At 71.8% G+C, this 26,269-nt stretch overlaps 8 pseudogenes; all 8 read right to left on the bottom strand.

The window, feature by feature from the left end:
- Nucleotides 1-948: 948 nt before the first annotated feature.
- Nucleotides 949-1,084, bottom strand: LOC132507625 (5S ribosomal RNA; annotated as a pseudogene).
- A 4,132-nt stretch (nt 1,085-5,216) lies between these two features.
- LOC132507626 (5S ribosomal RNA) lies at nt 5,217-5,352 on the bottom strand (annotated as a pseudogene).
- A 4,124-nt stretch (nt 5,353-9,476) lies between these two features.
- LOC132507650 (5S ribosomal RNA) lies at nt 9,477-9,612 on the bottom strand (annotated as a pseudogene).
- A 2,015-nt stretch (nt 9,613-11,627) lies between these two features.
- On the bottom strand, nt 11,628-11,763 carry LOC132507640 (5S ribosomal RNA; annotated as a pseudogene).
- A 4,144-nt stretch (nt 11,764-15,907) lies between these two features.
- On the bottom strand, nt 15,908-16,043 carry LOC132507652 (5S ribosomal RNA; annotated as a pseudogene).
- Nucleotides 16,044-19,116: 3,073 nt separating this feature from the next.
- LOC132507627 (5S ribosomal RNA) lies at nt 19,117-19,252 on the bottom strand (annotated as a pseudogene).
- Nucleotides 19,253-21,243: 1,991 nt separating this feature from the next.
- LOC132507651 (5S ribosomal RNA) lies at nt 21,244-21,379 on the bottom strand (annotated as a pseudogene).
- Nucleotides 21,380-23,394: 2,015 nt separating this feature from the next.
- Nucleotides 23,395-23,530, bottom strand: LOC132507628 (5S ribosomal RNA; annotated as a pseudogene).
- Nucleotides 23,531-26,269: the final 2,739 nt, after the last annotated feature.

Consider the following 26,269-nt stretch of genomic DNA (forward strand, 5'->3'; position numbering starts at 1 on the left):
CGCGGGCTGCCTCTCGAGGCGCAGCTTAGCAGGCCCTTGGGCCTTACCGGCAGCCCAGCGGCCCGCCCGCCCTGGCGGGGCCCCGCCGCCCGCCTAGGCAGAGGAACGGAGGTCTCGGGGACCGGGTGGTGGCGCAGGTGTTGGCGACCACCCAGCCCAGGGCGTGCGGGACCCAGCAAACTTTTCGGCGCTTGGCCTCCCACCCCAGATCCCGCAGGTCGCTCACAGGGATGTGGCCCCGGAGCCTTCAGGGCCCGGGGCCTGCGGTCCCTTGGGCATCCCACCTGCCGGACCACGCTGCGTTAGGCGCAGCCCGGCCGCAGACCGGGCCGGCCCTCCTGCCCGACAGCAGCTGGCCCGAAGCCAGTGGGAGCCACCATTGAGTTGGCAAAGCCCCTTAGACCCAGCAACGCCACCCTTGCCCCCACACCACCGTCCGAGCTCAGGATCCCGCCCCAGGTGGCCGGCAGGCCCGCGGAAGCGGCCTGGGCCCTCTATCCCTCTCCGGCACCCGGCCGTGGCGAAACGGTGGATGGGGGGCTTTTTCCGGATGGAGCTGTGGAGAGACACCCCCCGGCAGACAGGTGGCGGCGCCGGGGCTGGGCTCCAGTGGGGGCCGCCAGGTGCAGGTCGAGGGTCTCGCGGGCCGCGTGGACGGCACCCGGGTCCGCGGCCATGTCTGTTTCGCGTCAGGGCAGCAACGGAGCGTCTGGTGTGCCGCTGCCTTCCAGGGACGCCTTCTGGCCGCCTGGCCGCTCAGGCAGGCGGGGAGCGCCCCATCAGACGCTTGCTGTGGTGGGAGGGTCCTGAGGAGGTGGGGCCTGCAGCGGTACCCGGCGGGGGTGGAGACGGCCGCCGCCACCGCCGCCGCCACCGCCGCTCCCACTGCCGCCACCGCCACGACCGCCGCGGTCGACGAAAGGAGAAGGTGTGAAGCGGGAGGCAAAAAGCCTACAGCACCTGGCGTTCCCAGGAGCTCTCCCGTCTGGGAGGTCTCCCATCCAACTACTAACCAGGCCCAACCCTGCTTAGCTTCCGAGATCGAGTCGAGATCGGGCCCGTCTAGGGTGGTTTGGCCGTAGACACTGGGGGGGTCGCGGGCTGCCTCTTGAGGCGCAGCTTAGCAGGCGCTTGGGCTTACCCCGCGCCAGCGGCCCACCCGCCCCGGCAGGGCCCCACCGCCCGCCTAGGCAGGGGAACGGAGGTCTCGGGGACGGGGGGGTGGTGGAGGAGTTGGCGACCTCCTAGCCCAGGGCGGGTGGGACACAGCAAGCTTTTCGGCGCTTCGTGCCCCGCCGCAGATCCCACAGCCCGCTCACAGGGACGTAGCCCCGGAGACTTCAGGGCCCGGGGCCGGCGGTCCCTCGGGCATCCCACCTGCCCGCCCACGCTGTGGTAGGCGTAGCCCAGAGGCAGACCGGCCCGGCCCTCCTGTCCGACAGCAGCTGGCCCGAAGCCACTGGGAGCCACCATTGAGTTGGCACGGCCCCTTAGACACAGCAACGCCACCCTTGCCCCGTCGCCACCGTCCGAGCTCAGGACCCCGCCCCAGGTGGCCGGCAGGCCCGGGGAAGCGGCCCGGGCCCTCGATCCCGCTCCCGCCCACGGCCGCGGCGAAACGGCGGAGGGGGTGCTTTTTCCGGATGGAGCTGTGGAGAGACACCCCGGAAGACAGGTGGCGGCGCCGGGGCTGGGCTCCAGTGGCTGCGGCCAGGTGCAGCTCGCGGGGCTCGCGGGCCGAACGGACGGCACCCGGGTCCGCGGCCATGTCTGGGTGGCGTCAGGCCGCCCCCGGAGCGTCTGGTGTGCCGCTGCCTTCCAGGGACGCCTTCTGGCCGCCTGGCCGGTCAGGCAGGTGGGGAGTGCCCCATCAGACGCTTGCTGTGGTGGGAGGGGCCTGAGGAGGTGGGGCCTGCAGCGGTACCTGGTACCCGCCGGGGGCGGAGACGGCCGCCGCCGCAGCCGCCGCAGGCGACAAAAGGAGAAAGCGGAGCGGGAGGCAAAAAGCCTACAGCACCCGGTATTCCCAGGAGCTCTCCAATCCAGGAGGTCTCCCATCCAAGTTCTAACCAGGCCCGACCCTGCTTAGCTTCCGAGATCCACACTTGATCGGGCCCATCTAGGCTGGTTTGGCAGTAGGTGTCGGTGGGTCGCGGGCTGCCTCTCGAGGCGCAGCTTAGCAGGCCCTTGGGCCTTACCGCCAGCCCAGCGGCCCGCCCGCCCTGGCGGGGCCCCGCCGCCCGCCTAGGCAGAGGAACGGAGGTCTCGGGGACCGGGTGGTGGCGCAGGTGTTGGCGACCACCCAGCCCAGGGCGGGCGGGACCCAGCAAACTTTTCGGCGCTTGGCCTCCCACCCCAGATCCCGCAGGTCGCTCACAGGGATGTGGCCCCGGAGCCTTCAGGGCCCGGGGCCTGCGGTCCCTTGGGCATCCCACCTGCCGGACCACGCTGCGCTAGGCGCAGCCCGGCCGCAGACCGGGCCGGCCCTCCTGCCCGACAGCAGCTGGCCCGAAGCCAGTGGGAGCCACCATTGAGTTGGCAAAGCCCCTTAGACCCAGCAACTCCACCCTTGCCCCCACACCACCGTCCGAGCTCAGGACCCCGGCCCAGGTGGCCGGCAGGCCCGCGGAAGCGGCCTGGGCCCTCTATCCCTCTCCGGCACCCGGCCGTGGCGAAACGGTGGAGGGGGGCTTTTTCCGGATGGAGCTGTGGAGAGACACCCCCCGGCAGACAGGTGGCGGCGCCGGGGCTGGGCTCCAGTGGGGGCCGCCAGGTGCAGGTCGAGGGGCTCGCGGGCCGCGTGGACGGCACCCGGGTCCGCGGCCATGTCTGGGTGGCGTCAGGCCGCCCCCGGAGCGTCTGGTGTGCCGCTGCCTTCCAGGGACGCCTTCTGGCCGCCTGGCCGGTCAGGCAGGTGGGGAGTGCCCCATCAGACGCTTGCTGTGGTGGGAGGGGCCTGAGGAGGTGGGGCCTGCAGCGGTACCTGGTACCCGCCGGGGGCGGAGACGGCCGCCGCCGCAGCCGCCGCAGGCGACAGAAGGACAAAGCGGAGCGGGAGGCAAAAAGCCTACAGCACCCGGTATTCCCAGGAGCTCTCCAATCCAGGAGATCTCCCATCCAAGTTCTAACCAGGCCCGACCCTGCTTAGCTTCCGAGATGCACACTTGATCGGGCCCGTCTAGGCTGGTTTGGCAGTAGGTGTCGGTGGGTCGCGGGCTGCCTCTCGAGGCGCAGCTTAGCAGGCCCTTGGGCCTCACCGCCAGCTCAGCGGCCCGCCCGCCTTGGCGGGGCCCCGCCGCCCGCCTAGGCAGAGGAACGGAGGTCTCGGGGACCGGGTGGTGGCGGAGGAGTTGGCGACCTCCTAGCCCAGGGCGGGTGGGACACAGCAAACTTTTCGGCGCTTGGCCTCCCACCCCAGATCCCGCAGGCCGCTCACAGGGTTGTGGCCCTGGAGGCTTCAGGGCCCGGGGCCGGCGGTCCCTCAGGCATCCCACCTGCCCGCCCACGCTGCGCTAGGCGTAGCCCAGAGGCAGACCGGACCGGCCCTCCTGTCCGACAGCAGCTGGCCCGAAGCCACTGGGAGCCACCATTGAGTTGGCACGGCCCCTTAGACACAGCAACGCCACCCTTGCCCCGTCGCCACCGTCCGAGCTCAGGACCCCACCCAAGGTGGCCGGCGGGCATGCGGAAGCGGCCCGGGCCCTCGATCCCGCTCCCGCCCACCGCCGCGGCGAAACGGCGGAGGGGGTGCTTTTTCCGGATGGAGCTGTGGAGAGACACCCCGGAAGACAGGTGGCGGCGCCGGGGCTGGGCTCCAGTGGCTGCGGCCAGGTGCAGCTCGCGGGGCTCGCGGGCCGAACGGACGGCACCCGGGTCCGCGGCCATGTCTGGGTGGCGTCAGGCCGCCCCCGGAGCATCTGGTGTGCCGCTGCCTTCCAGGGACGCCTTCTGGCCGCCTGGCCGGTCAGGCAGGTGGGGAGTGCCCCATCAGACGCTTGCTGTGGTGGGAGGGGCCTGAGGAGGTGGGGCCTGCAGCGGTACCTGGTACCCGGCGGGGGCGGACACGGCCCCCGCTGCAGCCGCCGCAGGCGACAGAAGGAGAAAGCGGAGCGGGAGGCAAAAAGCCTACAGCACCCGGTATTCCCAGGAGCTCTCCAATCCAGGAGGTCTCCCATCCAAGTTCTAACCAGGCCCGACCCTGCTTAGCTTCCGAGATCCACACTTGATCGGGCCCGTCTAGGCTGGTTTGGCAGTAGGTGTCGGTGGGTCGCGGGCTGCCTCTCGAGGCGCAGCTTAGCAGGCCCTTGGGCCTTACCGCCAGCCCAGCGGCCCGCCCGCCCTGGCGGGGCCCCGCCGCCCGCCTAGGCAGAGGAACGGAGGTCTCGGGGACCGGGTGGTGGCGCAGGTGTTGGCGACCACCCAGCCCAGGGCGGGCGGGACCCAGCAAACTTTTCGGCGCTTGGCCTCCCACCCCAGATCCCGCAGGTCGCTCACAGGGATGTGGCCCCGGAGGCTTCAGGGCCCGGGGCCTGCGGTCCCTTGGGCATCCCACCTGCCGGCCCACGCGGCGCTAGGCGCAGCCCGGCCGCAGACCGGGCCGGCCCTCCTGCCCGACAGCAGCTGGCCCGAAGCCAGTGGGAGCCACCATTGAGCTGGCAAAGCCCCTTAGACCCAGCAACGCCACCCTTGCCCCCACACCACCGTCCGAGCTCAGGATCCCGCCCCAGGTGGCCGGCAGGCCCGCGGAAGCGGCCTGGGCCCTCTATCCCTCTCCGGCACCCGGCCGTGGCGAAACGGTGGAGGGGGGGCTTTTTCCGGATGGAGCTGTGGAGAGACACCCCCCGGCAGACAGGTGGCGGCGCCGGGGCTGGGCTCCAGTGGGGGCCGCCAGGTGCAGGTCGAGGGGCTCGCGGGCCGCGTGGACGGCACCCGGGTCCGCGGCCATGTCTGTTTCGCGTCAGGGCAGCAACGGAGCGTCTGGTGTGCCGCTGCCTTCCAGGGACGCCTTCTGGCCGCCTGGCCGCTCAGGCAGGCGGGGAGCGCCCCATCAGACGCTTGCTGTGGTGGGAGGGTCCTGAGGAGGTGGGGCCTGCAGCGGTACCCGGCGGGGGTGGAGACGGCCGCCGCCACCGCCGCCGCCACCGCCGCCGCCACCGCCGCCACCGCCACGACCGCCGCGGTCGACGAAAGGAGAAGGTGTGAAGCGGGAGGCAAAAAGCCTACAGCACCTGGCGTTCCCAGGAGCTCTCCCGTCTGGGAGGTCTCCCATCCAACTACTAACCAGGCCCAACCCTGCTTAGCTTCCGAGATCGAGTCGAGATCGGGCCCGTCTAGGGTGGTTTGGCCGTAGACACTGGGGGGGTCGCGGGCTGCCTCTTGAGGCGCAGCTTAGCAGGCGCTTGGGCTTACCCCGCGCCAGCGGCCCACCCGCCCCGGCAGGGCCCCACCGCCCGCCTAGGCAGGGGAACGGAGGTCTCGGGGACGGGGGGGTGGTGGAGGAGTTGGCGAACTCCTATCCCATGGCGGGTGGGACACAGCAAGCTTTTCGGCGCTTCGTGCCCCGCCGCAGATCCCACAGGCCGCTCACAGGGACGTAGCCCCGGAGACTTCAGGGCCCGGGGCCGGCGGTCCCTCGGGCATCCCACCTGCCCGCCCACGCTGTGGTAGGCGTAGCCCAGAGGCAGACCGGCCCGGCCCTCCTGTCCGACAGCAGCTGGCCCGAAGCCACTGGGAGCCACCATTGAGTTGGCACGGCCCCTTAGACACAGCAACGCCACCCTTGCCCCGTCGCCACCGTCCGAGCTCAGGACCCCGCCCCAGGTGGCCGGCAGGCCCGGGGAAGCGGCCAGGGCCCTCGATCCCGCTCCCGCCCACGGCCGCGGCGAAACGGCGGAGGGGGTGCTTTTTCCGGATGGAGCTGTGGAGAGACACCCCGGAAGACAGGTGGCGGCGCCGGGGCTGGGCTCCAGTGGCTGCGGCCAGGTGCAGCTCGCGGGGCTCGCGGGCCGAATGGACGGCACCCGGGTCCGTGGCCATGTCTGGGTGGCGTCAGGCCGCCCCCGGAGCGTCTGGTGTGCCGCTGCCTTCCAGGGACGCCTTCTGGCCGCCTGGCCGGTCAGGCAGGTGGGGAGTGCCCCATCAGACGCTTGCTGTGGTGGGAGGGTCCTGAGGAGGTGGGGCCTGCAGCGGTACCTGGTACCCGCCGGGGGCGGAGACGGCCGCTGCCGCAGCCGCCGCAGGCGACAAAAGGAGAAAGCGGAGCGGGAGGCAAAAAGCCTACAGCACCCGGTATTCCCAGGAGCTCTCCAATCCAGGAGGTCTCCCATCCAAGTTCTAACCAGGCCCGACCCTGCTTAGCTTCCGAGATCCACACTTGATCGGGCCCGTCTAGGCTGGTTTGGCAGTAGGTGTCGGTGGGTCGCGGGCTGCCTCTCGAGGCGCAGCTTAGCAGGCCCTTGGGCCTTACCGCCAGCCCAGCGGCCCGCCCGCCCTGGCGGGGCCCCGCCGCCCGCCTAGGCAGAGGAACGGAGGTCTCGGGGACCGGGTGGTGGCGCAGGTGTTGGCGACCACCCAGCCCAGGGCGGGCGGGACCCAGCAAACTTTTCGGCGCTTGGCCTCCCACCCCAGATCCCGCAGGTCGCTCACAGGGATGTGGCCCCGGAGCCTTCAGGGCCCGGGGCCTGCGGTCCCTTGGGCATCCCACCTGCCGGCCCACGCGGCGCTAGGTGCAGCCCGGCCGCAGACCGGGCCGGCCCTCCTGCCCGACAGCAGCTGGCCTGAAGCCAGTGGGAGCCACCATTGAGTTGGCAAAGCCCCTTAGACCCAGCAACGCCACCCTTGCCCCCACACCACCGTCCGAGCTCAGGACCCTGCCCCAGGTGGCCGGCAGGCCCGCGGAAGCGGCCTGGGCCCTCTATCCCTCTCCGGCACCCGGCCGTGGCGAAACGGTGGAGGGGGGGCTTTTTCCGGATGGAGCTGTGGAGAGACACCCCCCGGCAGACAGGTGGCGGCGCCGGGGCTGGGCTCCAGTGGGGGCCGCCAGGTGCAGGTCGAGGGGCTCGCGGGCCGCGTGGACGGCACCCGGGTCCGCGGCCATGTCTGTTTCGCGTCAGGGCAGCAACGGAGCGTCTGGTGTGCCGCTGCCTTCCAGGGACGCCTTCTGGCCGCCTGGCTGCTCAGGCAGGCGGGGAGCGCCCCATCAGACGCTTGCTGTGGTGGGAGGGTCCTGAGGAGGTGGGGCCTGCAGCGGTACCCGGCGGGGGTGGAGACGGCCGCCGCCACCGCCGCCGCCACCGCCACGACCGCCGCGGTCGACGAAAGGAGAAGGTGTGTAGCGGGAGGCAAAAAGCCTACAGCACCTGGCGTTCCCAGGAGCTCTCCCGTCTGGGAGGTCTCCATTCCAACTACTAACCGGGCCCAACCCTGCTTAGCTTCCGAGATCGAGTCGAGATCGGGCCCGTCTAGGGTGGTTTGGCCGTAGACACTGGGGGGGTCGCGGGCTGCCTCTTGAGGCGCAGCTTAGCAGGCGCTTGGGCTTACCCCGCGCCAGCGGCCCACCCGCCCCGGCAAGGGCCCACCGCCCGCCTAGGCAGGGAAACGGAGGTCTCTGGGACGGGGGGGGGGTGGTGGAGGAGTTGGCGACCTCCTAGCCCAGGGCGGGTGGGACACAGCAAGCTTTTCGGCGCTTCGTGCCCCGCCGCAGATCCCACAGGCCGCTCACAGGGACGTAGCCCCGGAGACTTCAGGGCCCGGGGCCGGCGGTCCCTCGGGCATCCCACCTGCCCGCCCACGCTGTGGTAGGCGTAGCCCAGAGGCAGACCGGCCCGGCCCTCCTGTCCGACAGCAGCTGGCCCGAAGCCACTGGGAGCCACCATTGAGTTGGCACGGCCCCTTAGACACAGCAACGGCACCCTTGCCCCGTCGCCACCGTCCGAGCTCAGGACCCCGCCCCAGGTGGCCGGCAGGCCCGGGGAAGCGGCCCGGGCCCTCGATCCCGCTCCCGCCCACGGCCGCGGCGAAACGGCGGAGGGGGTGCTTTTTCCGGATGGAGCTGTGGAGAGACACCCCGGAAGACAGGTGGCGGCGCCGGGGCTGGGCTCCAGTGGCTGCGGCCAGGTGCAGCTCGCGGGGCTCGCGGGCCGAACGGACGGCACCCGGGTCCGCGGCCATGTCTGGGTGGCGTCAGGCCACCCCCGGAGCGTCTGGTGTGCCGCTGCCTTCCAGGGACGCCTTCTGGCCGCCTGGCCGGTCAGGCAGGTGGGGAGTGCCCCATCAGACGCTTGCTGTGGTGGGAGGGGCCTGAGGAGGTGGGGCCTGCAGCGGTACCTGGTACCCGGCGGGGGCGGAGACGGCCGCCGCCGCAGCCGCCGCAGGCGACGAAAGGACAAAGCGGAGCGGGAGGCAAAAAGCCTACAGCACCCGGTATTCCCAGGAGCTCTCCAATCCAGGAGGTCTCCCATCCAAGTTCTAACCAGGCCCGACCCTGCTTAGCTTCCGAGATCCACACTTGATCGGGCCCGTCTAGGCTGGTTTGGCAGTAGGTGTCGGTGGGTCGCGGGCTGCCTCTCGAGGCGCAGCTTAGCAGGCCCTTGGGCCTTACCGCCAGCCCAGCGGCCCGCCCGCCCTGGCGGGGCCCCGCCGCCCGCCTAGGCAGAGGAACGGAGGTCTCGGGGACCGGGTGGTGGCGCAGGTGTTGGCGACCACCCAGCCCAGGGCGGGCGGGACCCAGCAAACTTTTCGGCGCTTGGCCTCCCACCCCAGATCCCGCAGGTCGCTCACAGGGATGTGGCCCCAGAGCCTTCAGGGCCCGGGGCCTGCGGTCCCTTGGGCATCCCACCTGCCGGCCCACGCGGCGCTAGGCGCAGCCCGGCCGCAGACCGGGCCGGCCCTCCTGCCCGACAGCAGCTGGCCCGAAGCCAGTGGGAGCCACCATTGAGTTGGCAAAGCCCCTTAGACCCAGCAACGCCACCCTTGCCCCCACACCACCGTCCGAGCTCAGGACCCCGCCCCAGGTGGCCGGCAGGCCCGCGGAAGCGGCCTGGGCCCTCTATCCCTCTCCGGCACCCGGCCGTGGCGAAACGGTGGAGGGGGGGCTTTTTCCGGATGGAGCTGTGGAGAGACACCCCCCGGCAGACAGGTGGCGGCGCCGGGGCTGGGCTCCAGTGGGGGCCGCCAGGTGCAGGTCGAGGGGCTCGCGGGCCGCGTGGACGGCACCCGGGTCCGCGGCCATGTCTGTTTCGCGTCAGGGCAGCAACGGAGCGTCTGGTGTGCCGCTGCCTTCCAGGGACGCCTTCTGGCCGCCTGGCCGCTCAGGCAGGCGGGGAGCGCCCCATCAGACGCTTGCTGTGGTGGGAGGGTCCTGAGGAGGTGGGGCCTGCAGCGGTACCCGGCGGGGGTGGAGACGGCCGCCGCCACCGCCGCCGCCACCGCCACGACCGCCGCGGTCGACGAAAGAAGGTGTGAAGCGGGAGGCAAAAAGCCTACAGCACCTGGCGTTCCCAGGAGCTCTCCCGTCTGGGAGGTCTCCCATCCAACTACTAACCAGGCCCAACCCTGCTTAGCTTCCAAGATCGAGTCGAGATCGGGCCCGTCTAGGGTGGTTTGGCCGTAGACACTGGGGGGGTCGCGGGCTGCCTCTTGAGGCGCAGCTTAGCAGGCGCTTGGGCTTACGCCGCGCCAGCGGCCGACCCGCCCCGGCAGGGCCCCACCGCCCGCCTAGGCAGGGGAACGGAGGTCTCGGGGACGGGGGGGTGGTGGAGGAGTTGGCGAACTCCTATCCCAGGGCGGGTGGGACACAGCAAGCTTTTCGGCGCTTCGTGCCCCGCCGCAGATCCCACAGGCCGCTCACAGGGACGTAGCCCCGGAGACTTCAGGGCCCGGGGCCGGCGGTCCCTCGGGCATCCCACCTGCCCGCCCACGCTGTGGTAGGCGTAGCCCAGAGGCAGACCGGCCCGGCCCTCCTGTCCGACAGCAGCTGGCCCGAAGCCACTGGGAGCCACCATTGAGTTGGCACGGCCCCTTAGACACAGCAACGCCACCCTTGCCCCGTCGCCACCGTCCGAGCTCAGGACCCCGCCCCAGGTGGCCGGCAGGCCCGGGGAAGCGGCCCGGGCCCTCGATCACGCTCCCGCCCACGGCCGCGGCGAAACGGCGGAGGGGGTGCTTTTTCCGGATGGAGCTGTGGAGAGACACCCCGGAAGACAGGTGGCGGCGCCGGGGCTGGGCTCCAGTGGCTGCGGCCAGGTGCAGCTCGCGGGGCTCGCGGGCCGAACGGACGGCACCCGGGTCCGCGGCCATGTCTGGGTGGCGTCAGGCCGCCCCCGGAGCGTCTGGTGTGCCGCTGCCTTCAAGGGACGCCTTCTGGCCGCCTGGCCGGTCAGGCAGGTGGGGAGTGCCCCATCAGACGCTTGCTGTGGTTGGAGGGGCCTGAGGAGGTGGGGCCTGCAGCGGTACCTGGTACCCGGCGGGGGCGGACACGGCCCCCGCTGCAGCCGCCGCAGGCGACAGAAGGAGAAAGCGGAGCGGGAGGCAAAAAGCCTACAGCACCCGGTATTCCCAGGAGCTCTCCAATCCAGGAGGTCTCCCATCCAAGTTCTAACCAGGCCCGACCCTGCTTAGCTTCCGAGATCCACACTTGATCGGGCCCGTCTAGGCTGGTTTGGCAGTAGGTGTCGGTGGGTCGCGGGCTGCCTCTCGAGGCGCAGCTTAGCAGGCCCTTGGGCCTTACCGCCAGCCCAGCGGCCCGCCCGCCCTGGCGGGGCCCCGCCGCCCGCCTAGGCAGAGGAACGGAGGTCTCGGGGACCGGGTGGTGGCGCAGGTGTTGGCGACCACCCAGCCCAGGGCGGGCGGGACCCAGCAAACTTTTCGGCACTTGGCCTCCCACCCCAGATCCCGCAGGTCGCTCACAGGGATGTGGCCCCGGAGGCTTCAGGGCCCGGGGCCTGCGGTCCCTTGGGCATCCCACCTGCCGGCCCACGCGGCGCTAGGCGCAGCCCGGCCGCAGACCGGGCCGGCCCTCCTGCCCGACAGCAGCTGGCCCGAAGCCAGTGGGAGCCACCATTGAGCTGGCAAAGCCCCTTAGACCCAGCAACGCCACCCTTGCCCCCACACCACCGTCCGAGCTCAGGATCCCGCCCCAGGTGGCCGGCAGGCCCGCGGAAGCGGCCTGGGCCCTCTATCCCTCTCCGGCACCCGGCCGTGGCGAAACGGTGGAGGGGGGGCTTTTTCCGGATGGAGCTGTGGAGAGACACCCCCCGGCAGACAGGTGGCGGCGCCGGGGCTGGGCTCCAGTGGGGGCCGCCAGGTGCAGGTCGAGGGGCTCGCGGGCCGCGTGGACGGCACCCGGGTCCGCGGCCATGTCTGTTTCGCGTCAGGGCAGCAACGGAGCGTCTGGTGTGCCGCTGCCTTCCAGGGACGCCTTCTGGCCGCCTGGCCGCTCAGGCAGGCGGGGAGCGCCCCATCAGACGCTTGCTGTGGTGGGAGGGTCCTGAGGAGGTGGGGCCTGCAGCGGTACCCGGCGGGGGTGGAGACGGCCGCCGCCACCGCCGCCGCCACCGCCGCCGCCACCGCCGCCACCGCCACGACCGCCGCGGTCGACGAAAGGAGAAGGTGTGAAGCGGGAGGCAAAAAGCCTACAGCACCTGGCGTTCCCAGGAGCTCTCCCGTCTGGGAGGTCTCCCATCCAACTACTAACCGGGCCCAACCCTGCTTAGCTTCCGAGATCGAGTCGAGATCGGGCCCGTCTAGGGTGGTTTGGCCGTAGACACTGGGGGGGTCGCGGGCTGCCTCTTGAGGCGCAGCTTAGCAGGCGCTTGGGCTTACCCCGCGCCAGCGGCCCACCCGCCCCGGCAGGGCCCCACCGCCCGCCTAGGCAGGGGAACGGAGGTCTCGGGGACGGGGGGGTGGTGGAGGAGTTGGCGAACTCCTATCCCATGGCGGGTGGGACACAGCAAGCTTTTCGGCGCTTCGTGCCCCGCCGCAGATCCCACAGGCCGCTCACAGGGACGTAGCCCCGGAGACTTCGGGGCCCGGGGCCGGCGGTCCCTCGGGCATCCCACCTGCCCGCCCACGCTGTGGTAGGCGTAGCCCAGAGGCAGACCGGCCCGGCCCTCCTGTCCGACAGCAGCTGGCCCGAAGCCACTGGGAGCCACCATTGAGTTGGCACGGCCCCTTAGACACAGCAACGCCACCCTTGCCCCGTCGCCACCGTCCGAGCTCAGGACCCCGCCCCAGGTGGCCGGCAGGCCCGGGGAAGCGGCCAGGGCCCTCGATCCCGCTCCCGCCCACGGCCGCGGCGAAACGGCGGAGGGGGTGCTTTTTCCGGATGGAGCTGTGGAGAGACACCCCGGAAGACAGGTGGCGGCGCCGGGGCTGGGCTCCAGTGGCTGCGGCCAGGTGCAGCTCGCGGGGCTCGCGGGCCGAACGGACGGCACCCGGGTCCGCGGCCATGTCTGGGTGGCGTCAGGCCGCCCCCGGAGCGTCTGGTGTGCCGCTGCCTTCCAGGGACGCCTTCTGGCCGCCTGGCCGGTCAGGCAGGTGGGGAGTGCCCCATCAGACGCTTGCTGTGGTGGGAGGGGCCTGAGGAGGTGGGGCCTGCAGCGGTACCTGGTACCCGCTGGGGGCGGAGACGGCCGCCGCCGCAGCCGCCGCAGGCGACAAAAGGAGAAAGCGGAGCGGGAGGCAAAAAGCCTACAGCACCCGGTATTCCCAGGAGCTCTCCAATCCAGGAGGTCTCCCATCCAAGTTCTAACCAGGCCCGACCCTGCTTAGCTTCCGAGATCCACACTTGATCGGGCCCGTCTAGGCTGGTTTGGCAGTAGGTGTCGGTGGGTCGCGGGCTGCCTCTCGAGGCGCAGCTTAGCAGGCCCTTGGGCCTTACCGCCAGCCCAGCGGCCCGCCCGCCCTGGCGGGGCCCCGCCGCCCGCCTAGGCAGAGGAACGGAGGTCTCGGGGACCGGGTGGTGGCGCAGGTGTTGGCGACCACCCAGCCCAGGGCGGGCGGGACCCAGCAAACTTTTCGGCGCTTGGCCTCCCACCCCAGATCCCGCAGGTCGCTCACAGGGATGTGGCCCCGGAGCCTTCAGGGCCCGGGGCCTGCGGTCCCTTGGGCATCCCACCTGCCGGCCCACGCGGCGCTAGGCGCAGCCCGGCCGCAGACCGGGCCGGCCCTCCTGCCCGACAGCAGCTGGCCTGAAGCCAGTGGGAGCCACCATTGAGTTGGCAAAGCCCCTTAGACCCAGCAACGCCACCCTTGCCCCCACACCACCGTCCGAGCTCAGGACCCTGCCCCAGGTGGCCGGCAGGCCCGCGGAAGCGGCCTGGGCCCTCTATCCCTCTCCGGCACCCGGCCGTGGCGAAACGGTGGAGGGGGGGCTTTTTCCGGATGGAGCTGTGGAGAGACACCCCCCGGCAGACAGGTGGCGGCGCCGGGGCTGGGCTCCAGTGGGGGCCGCCAGGTGCAGGTCGAGGGGCTCGCGGGCCGCGTGGACGGCACCCGGGTCCGCGGCCATGTCTGTTTCGCGTCAGGGCAGCAACGGAGCGTCTGGTGTGCCGCTGCCTTCCAGGGACGCCTTCTGGCCGCCTGGCCGCTCAGGCAGGCGGGGAGCGCCCCATCAGACGCTTGCTGTGGTGGGAGGGTCCTGAGGAGGTGGGGCCTGCAGCGGTACCCGGCGGGGGTGGAGACGGCCGCCGCCACCGCCGCCGCCACCGCCACGACCGCCGCGGTCGACGAAAGGAGAAGGTGTGAAGCGGGAGGCAAAAAGCCTACAGCACCTAGCGTTCCCAGGAGCTCTCCCGTCTGGGAGGTCTCCCATCCAACTACTAACCGGGCCCAACCCTGCTTAGCTTCCGAGATCGAGTCTAGATCGGGCCCGTCTAGGGTGGTTTGGCCGTAGACACTGGGGGGGTCGCGGGCTGCCTCTTGAGGCGCAGCTTAGCAGGCGCTTGGGCTTACCCCGCGCCAGCGGCCCACCCGCCCCGGCAAGGGCCCACCGCCCGCCTAGGCAGGGAAACGGAGGTCTCGGGGACGGGGGGTGGTGGTGGAGGAGTTGGCGACCTCCTAGCCCAGGGCGGGTGGGACACAGCAAGCTTTTCGGCGCTTCGTGCCCCGCCGCAGATCCCACAGGCCGCTCACAGGGACGTAGCCCCGGAGACTTCAGGGCCCGGGGCCGGCGGTCCCTCGGGCATCCCACCTGCCCGCCCACGCTGTGGTAGGCGTAGCCCAGAGGCAGACCGGCCCGGCCCTCCTGTCCGACAGCAGCTGGCCCGAAGCCACTGGGAGCCACCATTGAGTTGGCACGGCCCCTTAGACACAGCAACGCCACCCTTGCCCCGTCGCCACCGTCCGAGCTCAGGACCCCGCCCCAGGTGGCCGGCAGGCCCGGGGAAGCGGCCCGGGCCCTCGATCCCGCTCCCGCCCACGGCCGCGGCGAAACGGCGGAGGGGGTGCTTTTTCCGGATGGAGCTGTGGAGAGACACCCCGGAAGACAGGTGGCGGCGCCGGGGCTGGGCTCCAGTGGCTGCGGCCAGGTGCAGCTCGCGGGGCTCGCGGGCCGAACGGACGGCACCCGGGTCCGCGGCCATGTCTGGGTGGCGTCAGGCCGCCCCCGGAGCGTCTGGTGTGCCGCTGCCTTCCAGGGACGCCTTCTGGCCGCCTGGCCGGTCAGGCAGGTGGGGAGTGCCCCATCAGACGCTTGCTGTGGTGGGAGGGGCCTGAGGAGGTGGGGCCTGCAGCGGTACCTGGTACCCGGCGGGGGCGGAGACGGCCGCCTCCGCTGCCGCCGCAGGCGACGAAAGGACAAAGCGGAGCGGGAGGCAAAAAGCCTACAGCACCTGGTATTCCCAGGAGCTCTCCAATCCAGGAGGTCTCCCATCCAAGTTCTAACCAGGCCCGACCCTGCTTAGCTTCCGAGATCCACACTTGATCGGGCCCGTCTAGGCTGGTTTGGCAGTAGGTGTCGGTGGGTCGCGGGCTGCCTCTCGAGGCGCAGCTTAGCAGGCCCTTGGGCCTTACCGCCAGCCCAGCGGCCCGCCCGCCCTGGCGGGGCCCCGCCGCCCGCCTAGGCAGAGGAACGGAGGTCTCGGGGACCGGGTGGTGGCGCAGGTGTTGGTGAACACCCAGCCCAGGGCGGGCGGGACCCAGCAAACTTTTTGGCGCTTGGCCTCCCACCCCAGATCCCGCAGGTCGCTCACAGGGATGTGGCCCCGGAGCCTTCAGGGCCCGGGGCCTGCGGTCCCTTGGGCATCCCACCTGCCGGCCCACGCTGCGCTAGGCGCAGCCCGGCCGCAGACCGGGCCGGCCCTCCTGCCCGACAGCAGCTGGCCCGAAGCCAGTGGGAGCCACCATTGAGTTGGCAAAGCCCCTTAGACCCAGCAACGCCACCCTTGCCCCCACACCACCGTCCGAGCTCAGGACCCCGCCCCAGGTGGCCGGCAGGCCCGCGGAAGCGGCCTGGGCCCTCTATCCCTCTCCGGCACCCGGCCGTGGCGAAACGGTGGAGGGGGGGCTTTTTCCGGATGGAGCTGTGGAGAGACACCCCCCGGCAGACAGGTGGCGGCGCCGGGGCTGGGCTCCAGTGGGGGCCGCCAGGTGCAGGTCGAGGGGCTCGCGGGCCGCGTGGACGGCACCCGGGTCCGCGGCCATGTCTGTTTCGCGTCAGGGCACCAACGGAGCGTCCGGTGTGCCGCTGCCTTCCAGGGACGCCTTCTGGCCGCCTGGCCGCTCAGGCAGGCGGGGAGCGCCCCATCAGACGCTTGCTGTGGTGGGAGGGTCCTGAGGAGGTGGGGCCTGCAGCGGTACCCGGCGGGGGTGGAGACGGCCGCCGCCACCGCCGCCGCCATCGCCGCCGCCACCGCCGCCACCGGCACGACCGCCGCGGTCGACGAAAGGAGGTGTGTAGCGGGAGGCAAAAAGCCTACAGCACCTGGCGTTCCCAGGAGCTCTCCCGTCTGGGAGGTCTCCCATCCAACTACTAACCAGGCCCAACCCTGTTTAGCTTCCGAGATCGAGTCGAGATCAGGCCCGTCTAGGGTGGTTTGGCCGTAGACACTGGGGGGGTCGCGGGCTGCCTCTTGAGGCGCAGCTTAGCAGGCGCTTGGGCTTACCCCGCGCCAGCGGCCCACCCGCCCCGGCAGGGCCCCACCGCCCGCCTAGGCAGGGGAACGGAGGTCTCGGGGACGGGGGGGTGGTGGAGGAGTTGGCGACCTCCTAGCCCAGGGCGGGTGGGACACAGCAAGCATTTCGGCGCTTCGTGCCCCGCCGCAGATCCCACAGGCCGCTCACAGGGACGTAGCCCCGGAGACTTCAGGGCCCGGGGCCGGCGGTCCCTCGGGCATCCCACCTGCCCGCCCACGCTGTGGTAGGCGTAGCCCAGAGGCAGACCGGCCCGGCCCTCCTGTCCGACAGCAGCTGGCCCGAAGCCACTGGGAGCCACCATTGAGTTGGCACGGCCCCTTAGACGCAGCAACGCCACCCTTGCCCCGACGCCACCGTCCGAGCTCAGGACCCCGCCCCAGGTGGCCGGCAGGCCCGGGGAAGCGGCCCAGGCCCTCGATCCCGCTCCCGCCCACGGCCGCGGCGAAACGGCGGAGGGGGTGCTTTTTCCGGATGGAGCTGTGGAGAGACACCCCGGAAGACAGGTGGCGGCGCCGGGGCTGGGCTCCAGTGGCTGCGGCCAGGTGCAGCTCGCGGGGCTCGCGGGCCGAACGGACGGCACCCGGGTCCGCGGCCATGTCTGGGTGGCGTCAGGCCGCCCCCGGAGCGTCTGGTGTGCCGCTGCCTTCCAGGGACGCCTTCTGGCCGCCTGGCCGGTCAGGCAGGTGGGGAGTGCCCCATCAGACGCTTGCTGTGGTGGGAGGGGCCTGAGGAGGTGGGGCCTGCAGCGGTACCTGGTACCCGGCGGGGGCGGAGACGGCCGCCTCCGCTGCCGCCGCAGGCGACGAAAGGACAAAGCGGAGCGGGAGGCAAAAAGCCTACAGCACCCGGTATTCCCAGGAGCTCTCCAATCCAGGAGGTCTCCCATCCAAGTTCTAACCAGGCCCGACCCTGCTTAGCTTCCGAGATCCACACTTGATCGGGCCCGTCTAGGCTGGTTTGGCAGTAGGTGTCGGTGGGTCGCGGGCTGCCTCTCGAGGCGCAGCTTAGCAGGCCCTTGGGCCTTACCGCCAGCCCAGCGGCCCGCCCGCCCTGGCGGGGCCCCGCCGCCCGCCTAGGCAGAGGAACGGAGGTCTCGGGGACCGGGTGGTGGCGCAGGTGTTGGCGAACACCCAGCCCAGGGCGGGCGGGACCCAGCAAACTTTTTGGCGCTTGGCCTCCCACCCCAGATCCCGCAGGTCGCTCACAGGGATGTGGCCCCGGAGCCTTCAGGGCCCGGGGCCTGCGGTCCCTTGGGCATCCCACCTGCCGGCCCACGCTGCGCTAGGCGCAGCCCGGCCGCAGACCGGGCCGGCCCTCCTGCCCGACAGCAGCTGGCCCGAAGCCAGTGGGAGCCACCATTGAGTTGGCAAAGCCCCTTAGACCCAGCAACGCCACCCTTGCCCCCACACCACCGTCCGAGCTCAGGACCCCGCCCCAGGTGGCCGGCAGGCCCGGGGAAGCGGCCCGGGCCCTCGATCCCGCTCCCGCCCACGGCCGCGGCGAAACGGCGGAGGGGGTGCTTTTTCCGGATGGAGCTGTGGAGAGACACCCCGGAAGACAGGTGGCGGCGCCGGGGCTGGGCTCCAGTGGCTGCGGCCAGGTGCAGCTCGCGGGGCTCGCGGGCCGAACGGACGGCACCCGGGTCCGCGGCCATGTCTGGGTGGCGTCAGGCCGCCCCCGGAGCGTCTGGTGTGCCGCTGCCTTCCAGGGACGCCTTCTGGCCGCCTGGCCGGTCAGGCAGGTGGGGAGTGCCCCATCAGACGCTTGCTGTGGTGGGAGGGGCCTGAGGAGGTGGGGCCTGCAGCGGTACCTGGTACCCGGCGGGGGCGGAGACGGCCGCCGCCGCAGCCGCCGCAGGCGACGAAAGGACAAAGCGGAGCGGGAGGCAAAAAGCCTACAGCACCCGGTATTCCCAGGAGCTCTCCAATCCAGGAGGTCTCCCATCCAAGTTCTAACCAGGCCCGACCGTGCTTAGCTTCCGAGATCCACACTTGATCGGGCCCGTCTAGGCTGGTTTGGCAGTAGGTGTCGGTGGGTCGCGGGCTGCCTCTCGAGGCGCAGCTTAGCAGGCCCTTGGGCCTTACCGCCAGCCCAGCGGCCCGCCCGCCCTGGCGGGGCCCCGCCGCCCGCCTAGGCAGAGGAACGGAGGTCTCGGGGACCGGGTGGTGGCGCAGGTGTTGGCGACCACCCAGCCCAGGGCGGGCGGGACCCAGCAAACTTTTCGGCGCTTGGCCTCCCACCCCAGATCCCGCAGGTCGCTCACAGGGATGTGGCCCCGGAGCCTTCAGGGCCCGGGGCCTGCGGTCCCTTGGGCATCCCACCTGCCGGCCCACGCTGCGCTAGGCGCAGCCCGGCCGCAGACCGGGCCGGCCCTCCTGCCCGACAGCAGCTGGCCCGAAGCCAGTGGGAGCCACCATTGAGTTGGCAAAGCCCCTTAGACCCAGCAACGCCACCCTTGCCCCCACACCACCGTCCGAGCTCAGGACCCCGCCCCAGGTGGCCGGCAGGCCCGCGGAAGCGGCCTGGGCCCTCTATCCCTCTCCGGCACCCGGCCGTGGCGAAACGGTGGAGGGGGGTCTTTTTCCGGATGGAGCTGTGGAGAGACACCCCCCGGCAGACAGGTGGCGGTGCCGGGGCTGGGCTCCAGTGGGGGCCGCCAGGTGCAGGTCGAGGGGCTCGCGGGCCGCGTGGACGGCACCCGGGTCCGCGGCCATGTCTGTTTCGCGTCAGGGCAGCAACGGAGCGTCTGGTGTGCCGCTGCCTTCCAGGGACGCCTTCTGGCCGCCTGGCCGCTCAGGCAGGCGGGGAGCGCCCCATCAGAAGCTTGCTGTGGTGGGAGGGTCCTGAGGAGGTGGGGCCTGCAGCGGTACCCGGCGGGGGTGGAGACGGCCGCCGCCACCGCCGCCGCCACCGCCGCCGCCACCGCCGCCACCGGCACGACCGCCGCGGTCGACGAAAGGAGAAGGTGTGTAGCGGGAGGCAAAAAGCCTACAGCACCTGGCGTTCCCAGGAGCTCTCCCGTCTGGGAGGTCTCCCATCCAACTACTAACCAGGCCCAACCCTGCTTAGCTTCCGAGATCGAGTCGAGATCGGGCCCGTCTAGGGTGGTTTGGCCGTAGACACTGGGGGGGTCGCGGGCTGCCTCTTGAGGCGCAGCTTAGCAGGCGCTTGGGCTTACCCCGCGCCAGCGGCCCACCCGCCCCGGCAGGGCCCCACCGCCCGCCTAGGCAGGGGAACGGAGGTCTCGGGGACGGGGGGGTGGTGGAGGAGTTGGCGAACTCCTATCCCATGGCGGGTGGGACACAGCAAGCTTTTCGGCGCTTCGTGCCCCGCCGCAGATCCCACAGGCCGCTCACAGGGACGTAGCCCCGGAGACTTCAGGGCCCGGGGCCGGCGGTCCCTCGGGCATCCCACCTGCCCGCCCACGCTGTGGTAGGCGTAGCCCAGAGGCAGACCGGACCGGCCCTCCTGTCCGACAGCAGCTGGCCCGAAGCCACTGGGAGCCACCATTGAGTTGGCACGGCCCCTTAGACACAGCAACGCCACCCTTGCCCCGTCGCCACCGTCCGAGCTCAGGACCCCGCCCCAGGTGGCCGGCAGGTCCGGGGAAGCGGCCAGGGCCCTCGATCCCGCTCCCGCCCACCGCCGCGGCGAAACGGCGGAGGGGGTGCTTTTTCCGGATGGAGCTGTGGAGAGACACCCCGGAAGACAGGTGGCGGCGCCGGGGCTGGGCTCCAGTGGCTGCGGCCAGGTGCAGCTCGCGGGGCTCGCGGGCCGAATGGACGGCACCCGGGTCCGTGGCCATGTCTGGGTGGCGTCAGGCCGCCCCCGGAGCGTCTGGTGTGCCGCTGCCTTCCAGGGACGCCTTCTGGCCGCCTGGCCGGTCAGGCAGGTGGGGAGTGCCCCATCAGACGCTTGCTGTGGTGGGAGGGGCCTGAGGAGGTGGGGCCTGCAGCGGTACCTGGTACCCGCCGGGGGCGGAGACGGCCGCTGCCGCAGCCGCCGCAGGCGACAAAAGGAGAAAGCGGAGCGGGAGGCAAAAAGCCTACAGCACCCGGTATTCCCAGGAGCTCTCCAATCCAGGAGGTCTCCCATCCAAGTTCTAACCAGGCCCGACCCTGCTTAGCTTCCGAGATCCACACTTGATCGGGCCCGTCTAGGCTGGTTTGGCAGTAGGTGTCGGTGGGTCGCGGGCTGCCTCTCGAGGCGCAGCTTAGCAGGCCCTTGGGCCTTACCGCCAGCCCAGCGGCCCGCCCGCCCTGGCGGGGCCCCGCCGCCCGCCTAGGCAGAGGAACGGAGGTCTCGGGGACCGGGTGGTGGCGCAGGTGTTGGCGACCACCCAGCCCAGGGCGGGCGGGACCCAGCAAACTTTTCGGCGCTTGGCCTCCCACCCCAGATCCCGCAGGTCGCTCACAGGGATGTGGCCCCGGAGCCTTCAGGGCCCGGGGCCTGCGGTCCCTTGGGCATCCCACCTGCCGGCCCACGCGGCGCTAGGCGCAGCCCGGCCGCAGACCGGGCCGGCCCTCCTGCCCGACAGCAGCTGGCCCGAAGCCAGTGGGAGCCACCATTGAGTTGGCAAAGCCCCTTAGACCCAGCAACGCCACCCTTGCCCCCACACCACCGTCCGAGCTCAGGACCCCGCCCCAGGTGGCCGGCAGGCCCGCGGAAGCGGCCTGGGCCCTCTATCCCTCTCCGGCACCCGGCCGTGGCGAAACGGTGGAGGGGGGGCTTTTTCCGGATGGAGCTGTGGAGAGACACCCCCCGGCAGACAGGTGGCGGCGCCGGGGCTGGGCTCCAGTGGGGGCCGCCAGGTGCAGGTCGAGGGGCTCGCGGGCCGCGTGGACGGCACCCGGGTCCGCGGCCATGTCTGTTTCGCGTCAGGGCAGCAACGGAGCGTCTGGTGTGCCGCTGCCTTCCAGGGACGCCTTCTGGCCGCCTGGCCGCTCAGGCAGGCGGGGAGCGCCCCATCAGACGCTTGCTGTGGTGGGAGGGTCCTGAGGAGGTGGGGCCTGCAGCGGTACCCGGCGGGGGTGGAGACGGCCGCCGCCACCGCCGCCGCCACCGCCACGACCGCCGCGGTCGACGAAAGAAGGTGTGAAGCGGGAGGCAAAAAGCCTACAGCACCTGGCGTTCCCAGGAGCTCTCCCGTCTGGGAGGTCTCCCATCCAACTACTAACCAGGCCCAACCCTGCTTAGCTTCCAAGATCGAGTCGAGATCGGGCCCGTCTAGGGTGGTTTGGCCGTAGACACTGGGGGGGTCGCGGGCTGCCTCTTGAGGCGCAGCTTAGCAGGCGCTTGGGCTTACGCCGCGCCAGCGGCCGACCCGCCCCGGCAGGGCCCCACCGCCCGCCTAGGCAGGGGAACGGAGGTCTCGGGGACGGGGGGGTGGTGGAGGAGTTGGCGAACTCCTATCCCAGGGCGGGTGGGACACAGCAAGCTTTTCGGCGCTTCGTGCCCCGCCGCAGATCCCACAGGCCGCTCACAGGGACGTAGCCCCGGAGACTTCAGGGCCCGGGGCCGGCGGTCCCTCGGGCATCCCACCTGCCCGCCCACGCTGTGGTAGGCGTAGCCCAGAGGCAGACCGGCCCGGCCCTCCTGTCCGACAGCAGCTGGCCCGAAGCCACTGGGAGCCACCATTGAGTTGGCACGGCCCCTTAGACACAGCAACGCCACCCTTGCCCCGTCGCCACCGTCCGAGCTCAGGACCCCGCCCCAGGTGGCCGGCAGGCCCGGGGAAGCGGCCCGGGCCCTCGATCCCGCTCCCGCCCACGGCCGCGGCGAAACGGCGGAGGGGGTGCTTTTTCCGGATGGAGCTGTGGAGAGACACCCCGGAAGACAGGTGGCGGCGCCGGGGCTGGGCTCCAGTGGCTGCGGCCAGGTGCAGCTCGCGGGGCTCGCGGGCCGAACGGACGGCACCCGGGTCCGCGGCCATGTCTGGGTGGCGTCAGGCCGCCCCCGGAGCGTCTGGTGTGCCGCTGCCTTCAAGGGACGCCTTCTGGCCGCCTGGCCGGTCAGGCAGGTGGGGAGTGCCCCATCAGACGCTTGCTGTGGTTGGAGGGGCCTGAGGAGGTGGGGCCTGCAGCGGTACCTGGTACCCGGCGGGGGCGGACACGGCCCCCGCTGCAGCCGCCGCAGGCGACAGAAGGAGAAAGCGGAGCGGGAGGCAAAAAGCCTACAGCACCCGGTATTCCCAGGAGCTCTCCAATCCAGGAGGTCTCCCATCCAAGTTCTAACCAGGCCCGACCCTGCTTAGCTTCCGAGATCCACACTTGATCGGGCCCGTCTAGGCTGGTTTGGCAGTAGGTGTCGGTGGGTCGCGGGCTGCCTCTCGAGGCGCAGCTTAGCAGGCCCTTGGGCCTTACCGCCAGCCCAGCGGCCCGCCCGCCCTGGCGGGGCCCCGCCGCCCGCCTAGGCAGAGGAACGGAGGTCTCGGGGACCGGGTGGTGGCGCAGGTGTTGGCGACCACCCAGCCCAGGGCGGGCGGGACCCAGCAAACTTTTCGGCACTTGGCCTCCCACCCCAGATCCCGCAGGTCGCTCACAGGGATGTGGCCCCGGAGGCTTCAGGGCCCGGGGCCTGCGGTCCCTTGGGCATCCCACCTGCCGGCCCACGCGGCGCTAGGCGCAGCCCGGCCGCAGACCGGGCCGGCCCTCCTGCCCGACAGCAGCTGGCCCGAAGCCAGTGGGAGCCACCATTGAGCTGGCAAAGCCCCTTAGACCCAGCAACGCCACCCTTGCCCCCACACCACCGTCCGAGCTCAGGATCCCGCCCCAGGTGGCCGGCAGGCCCGCGGAAGCGGCCTGGGCCCTCTATCCCTCTCCGGCACCCGGCCGTGGCGAAACGGTGGAGGGGGGGCTTTTTCCGGATGGAGCTGTGGAGAGACACCCCCCGGCAGACAGGTGGCGGCGCCGGGGCTGGGCTCCAGTGGGGGCCGCCAGGTGCAGGTCGAGGGGCTCGCGGGCCGCGTGGACGGCACCCGGGTCCGCGGCCATGTCTGTTTCGCGTCAGGGCAGCAACGGAGCGTCTGGTGTGCCTCTGCCTTCCAGGGACGCCTTCTGGCCGCCTGGCCGCTCAGGCAGGCGGGGAGCGCCCCATCAGACGCTTGCTGTGGTGGGAGGGTCCTGAGGAGGTGGGGCCTGCAGCGGTACCCGGCGGGGGTGGAGACGGCCGCCGCCACCGCCGCCGCCACCGCCGCCGCCACCGCCGCCACCGCCACGACCGCCGCGGTCGACGAAAGGAGAAGGTGTGAAGCGGGAGGCAAAAAGCCTACAGCACCTGGCGTTCCCAGGAGCTCTCCCGTCTGGGAGGTCTCCCATCCAACTACTAACCAGGCCCAACCCTGCTTAGCTTCCGAGATCGAGTCGAGATCGGGCCCGTCTAGGGTGGTTTGGCCGTAGACACTGGGGGGGTCGCGGGCTGCCTCTTGAGGCGCAGCTTAGCAGGCGCTTGGGCTTACCCCGCGCCAGCGGCCCACCCGCCCCGGCAGGGCCCCACCGCCCGCCTAGGCAGGGGAACGGAGGTCTCGGGGACGGGGGGGTGGTGGAGGAGTTGGCGAACTCCTATCCCATGGCGGGTGGGACACAGCAAGCTTTTCGGCGCTTCGTGCCCCGCCGCAGATCCCACAGGCCGCTCACAGGGACGTAGCCCCGGAGACTTCGGGGCCCGGGGCCGGCGGTCCCTCGGGCATCCCACCTGCCCGCCCACGCTGTGGTAGGCGTAGCCCAGAGGCAGACCGGCCCGGCCCTCCTGTCCGACAGCAGCTGGCCCGAAGCCACTGGGAGCCACCATTGAGTTGGCACGGCCCCTTAGACACAGCAACGCCACCCTTGCCCCGTCGCCACCGTCCGAGCTCAGGACCCCGCCCCAGGTGGCCGGCAGGCCCGGGGAAGCGGCCAGGGCCCTCGATCCCGCTCCCGCCCACGGCCGCGGCGAAACGGCGGAGGGGGTGCTTTTTCCGGATGGAGCTGTGGAGAGACACCCCGGAAGACAGGTGGCGGCGCCGGGGCTGGGCTCCAGTGGCTGCGGCCAGGTGCAGCTCGCGGGGCTCGCGGGCCGAACGGACGGCACCCGGGTCCGCGGCCATGTCTGGGTGGCGTCAGGCCGCCCCCGGAGCGTCTGGTGTGCCGCTGCCTTCCAGGGACGCCTTCTGGCCGCCTGGCCGGTCAGGCAGGTGGGGAGTGCCCCATCAGACGCTTGCTGTGGTGGGAGGGGCCTGAGGAGGTGGGGCCTGCAGCGGTACCTGGTACCCGCTGGGGGCGGAGACGGCCGCCGCCGCAGCCGCCGCAGGCGACAAAAGGAGAAAGCGGAGCGGGAGGCAAAAAGCCTACAGCACCCGGTATTCCCAGGAGCTCTCCAATCCAGGAGGTCTCCCATCCAAGTTCTAACCAGGCCCGACCCTGCTTAGCTTCCGAGATCCACACTTGATCGGGCCCGTCTAGGCTGGTTTGGCAGTAGGTGTCGGTGGGTCGCGGGCTGCCTCTCGAGGCGCAGCTTAGCAGGCCCTTGGGCCTTACCGCCAGCCCAGCGGCCCGCCCGCCCTGGCGGGGCCCCGCCGCCCGCCTAGGCAGAGGAACGGAGGTCTCGGGGACCGGGTGGTGGCGCAGGTGTTGGCGACCACCCAGCCCAGGGCGGGCGGGACCCAGCAAACTTTTCGGCGCTTGGCCTCCCACCCCAGATCCCGCAGGTCGCTCACAGGGATGTGGCCCCGGAGCCTTCAGGGCCCGGGGCCTGCGGTCCCTTGGGCATCCCACCTGCCGGCCCACGCGGCGCTAGGCGCAGCCCGGCCGCAGACCGGGCCGGCCCTCCTGCCCGACAGCAGCTGGCCTGAAGCCAGTGGGAGCCACCATTGAGTTGGCAAAGCCCCTTAGACCCAGCAACGCCACCCTTGCCCCCACACCACCGTCCGAGCTCAGGACCCTGCCCCAGGTGGCCGGCAGGCCCGCGGAAGCGGCCTGGGCCCTCTATCCCTCTCCGGCACCCGGCCGTGGCGAAACGGTGGAGGGGGGGCTTTTTCCGGATGGAGCTGTGGAGAGACACCCCCCGGCAGACAGGTGGCGGCGCCGGGGCTGGGCTCCAGTGGGGGCCGCCAGGTGCAGGTCGAGGGGCTCGCGGGCCGCGTGGACGGCACCCGGGTCCGCGGCCATGTCTGTTTCGCGTCAGGGCAGCAACGGAGCGTCTGGTGTGCCGCTGCCTTCCAGGGACGCCTTCTGGCCGCCTGGCCGCTCAGGCAGGCGGGGAGCGCCCCATCAGACGCTTGCTGTGGTGGGAGGGTCCTGAGGAGGTGGGGCCTGCAGCGGTACCCGGCGGGGGTGGAGACGGCCGCCGCCACCGCCGCCGCCACCGCCACGACCGCCGCGGTCGACGAAAGGAGAAGGTGTGAAGCGGGAGGCAAAAAGCCTACAGCACCTGGCGTTCCCAGGAGCTCTCCCGTCTGGGAGGTCTCCCATCCAACTACTAACCGGGCCCAACCCTGCTTAGCTTCCGAGATCGAGTCTAGATCGGGCCCGTCTAGGGTGGTTTGGCCGTAGACACTGGGGGGGTCGCGGGCTGCCTCTTGAGGCGCAGCTTAGCAGGCGCTTGGGCTTACCCCGCGCCAGCGGCCCACCCGCCCCGGCAAGGGCCCACCGCCCGCCTAGGCAGGGAAACGGAGGTCTCGGGGACGGGGGGGGGTGGTGGAGGAGTTGGCGACCTCCTAGCCCAGGGCGGGTGGGACACAGCAAGCTTTTCGGCGCTTCGTGCCCCGCCGCAGATCCCACAGGCCGCTCACAGGGACGTAGCCCCGGAGACTTCAGGGCCCGGGGCCGGCGGTCCCTCGGGCATCCCACCTGCCCGCCCACGCTGTGGTAGGCGTAGCCCAGAGGCAGACCGGCCCGGCCCTCCTGTCCGACAGCAGCTGGCCCGAAGCCACTGGGAGCCACCATTGAGTTGGCACGGCCCCTTAGACACAGCAACGCCACCCTTGCCCCGTCGCCACCGTCCGAGCTCAGGACCCCGCCCCAGGTGGCCGGCAGGCCCGGGGAAGCGGCCCGGGCCCTCGATCCCGCTCCCGCCCACGGCCGCGGCGAAACGGCGGAGGGGGTGCTTTTTCCGGATGGAGCTGTGGAGAGACACCCCGGAAGACAGGTGGCGGCGCCGGGGC

Source organism: Lagenorhynchus albirostris, chromosome 16 (assembly GCF_949774975.1).
Source record: "Lagenorhynchus albirostris chromosome 16, mLagAlb1.1, whole genome shotgun sequence".
NCBI classification, from domain to species: Eukaryota; Metazoa; Chordata; class Mammalia; order Artiodactyla; family Delphinidae; genus Lagenorhynchus; species Lagenorhynchus albirostris.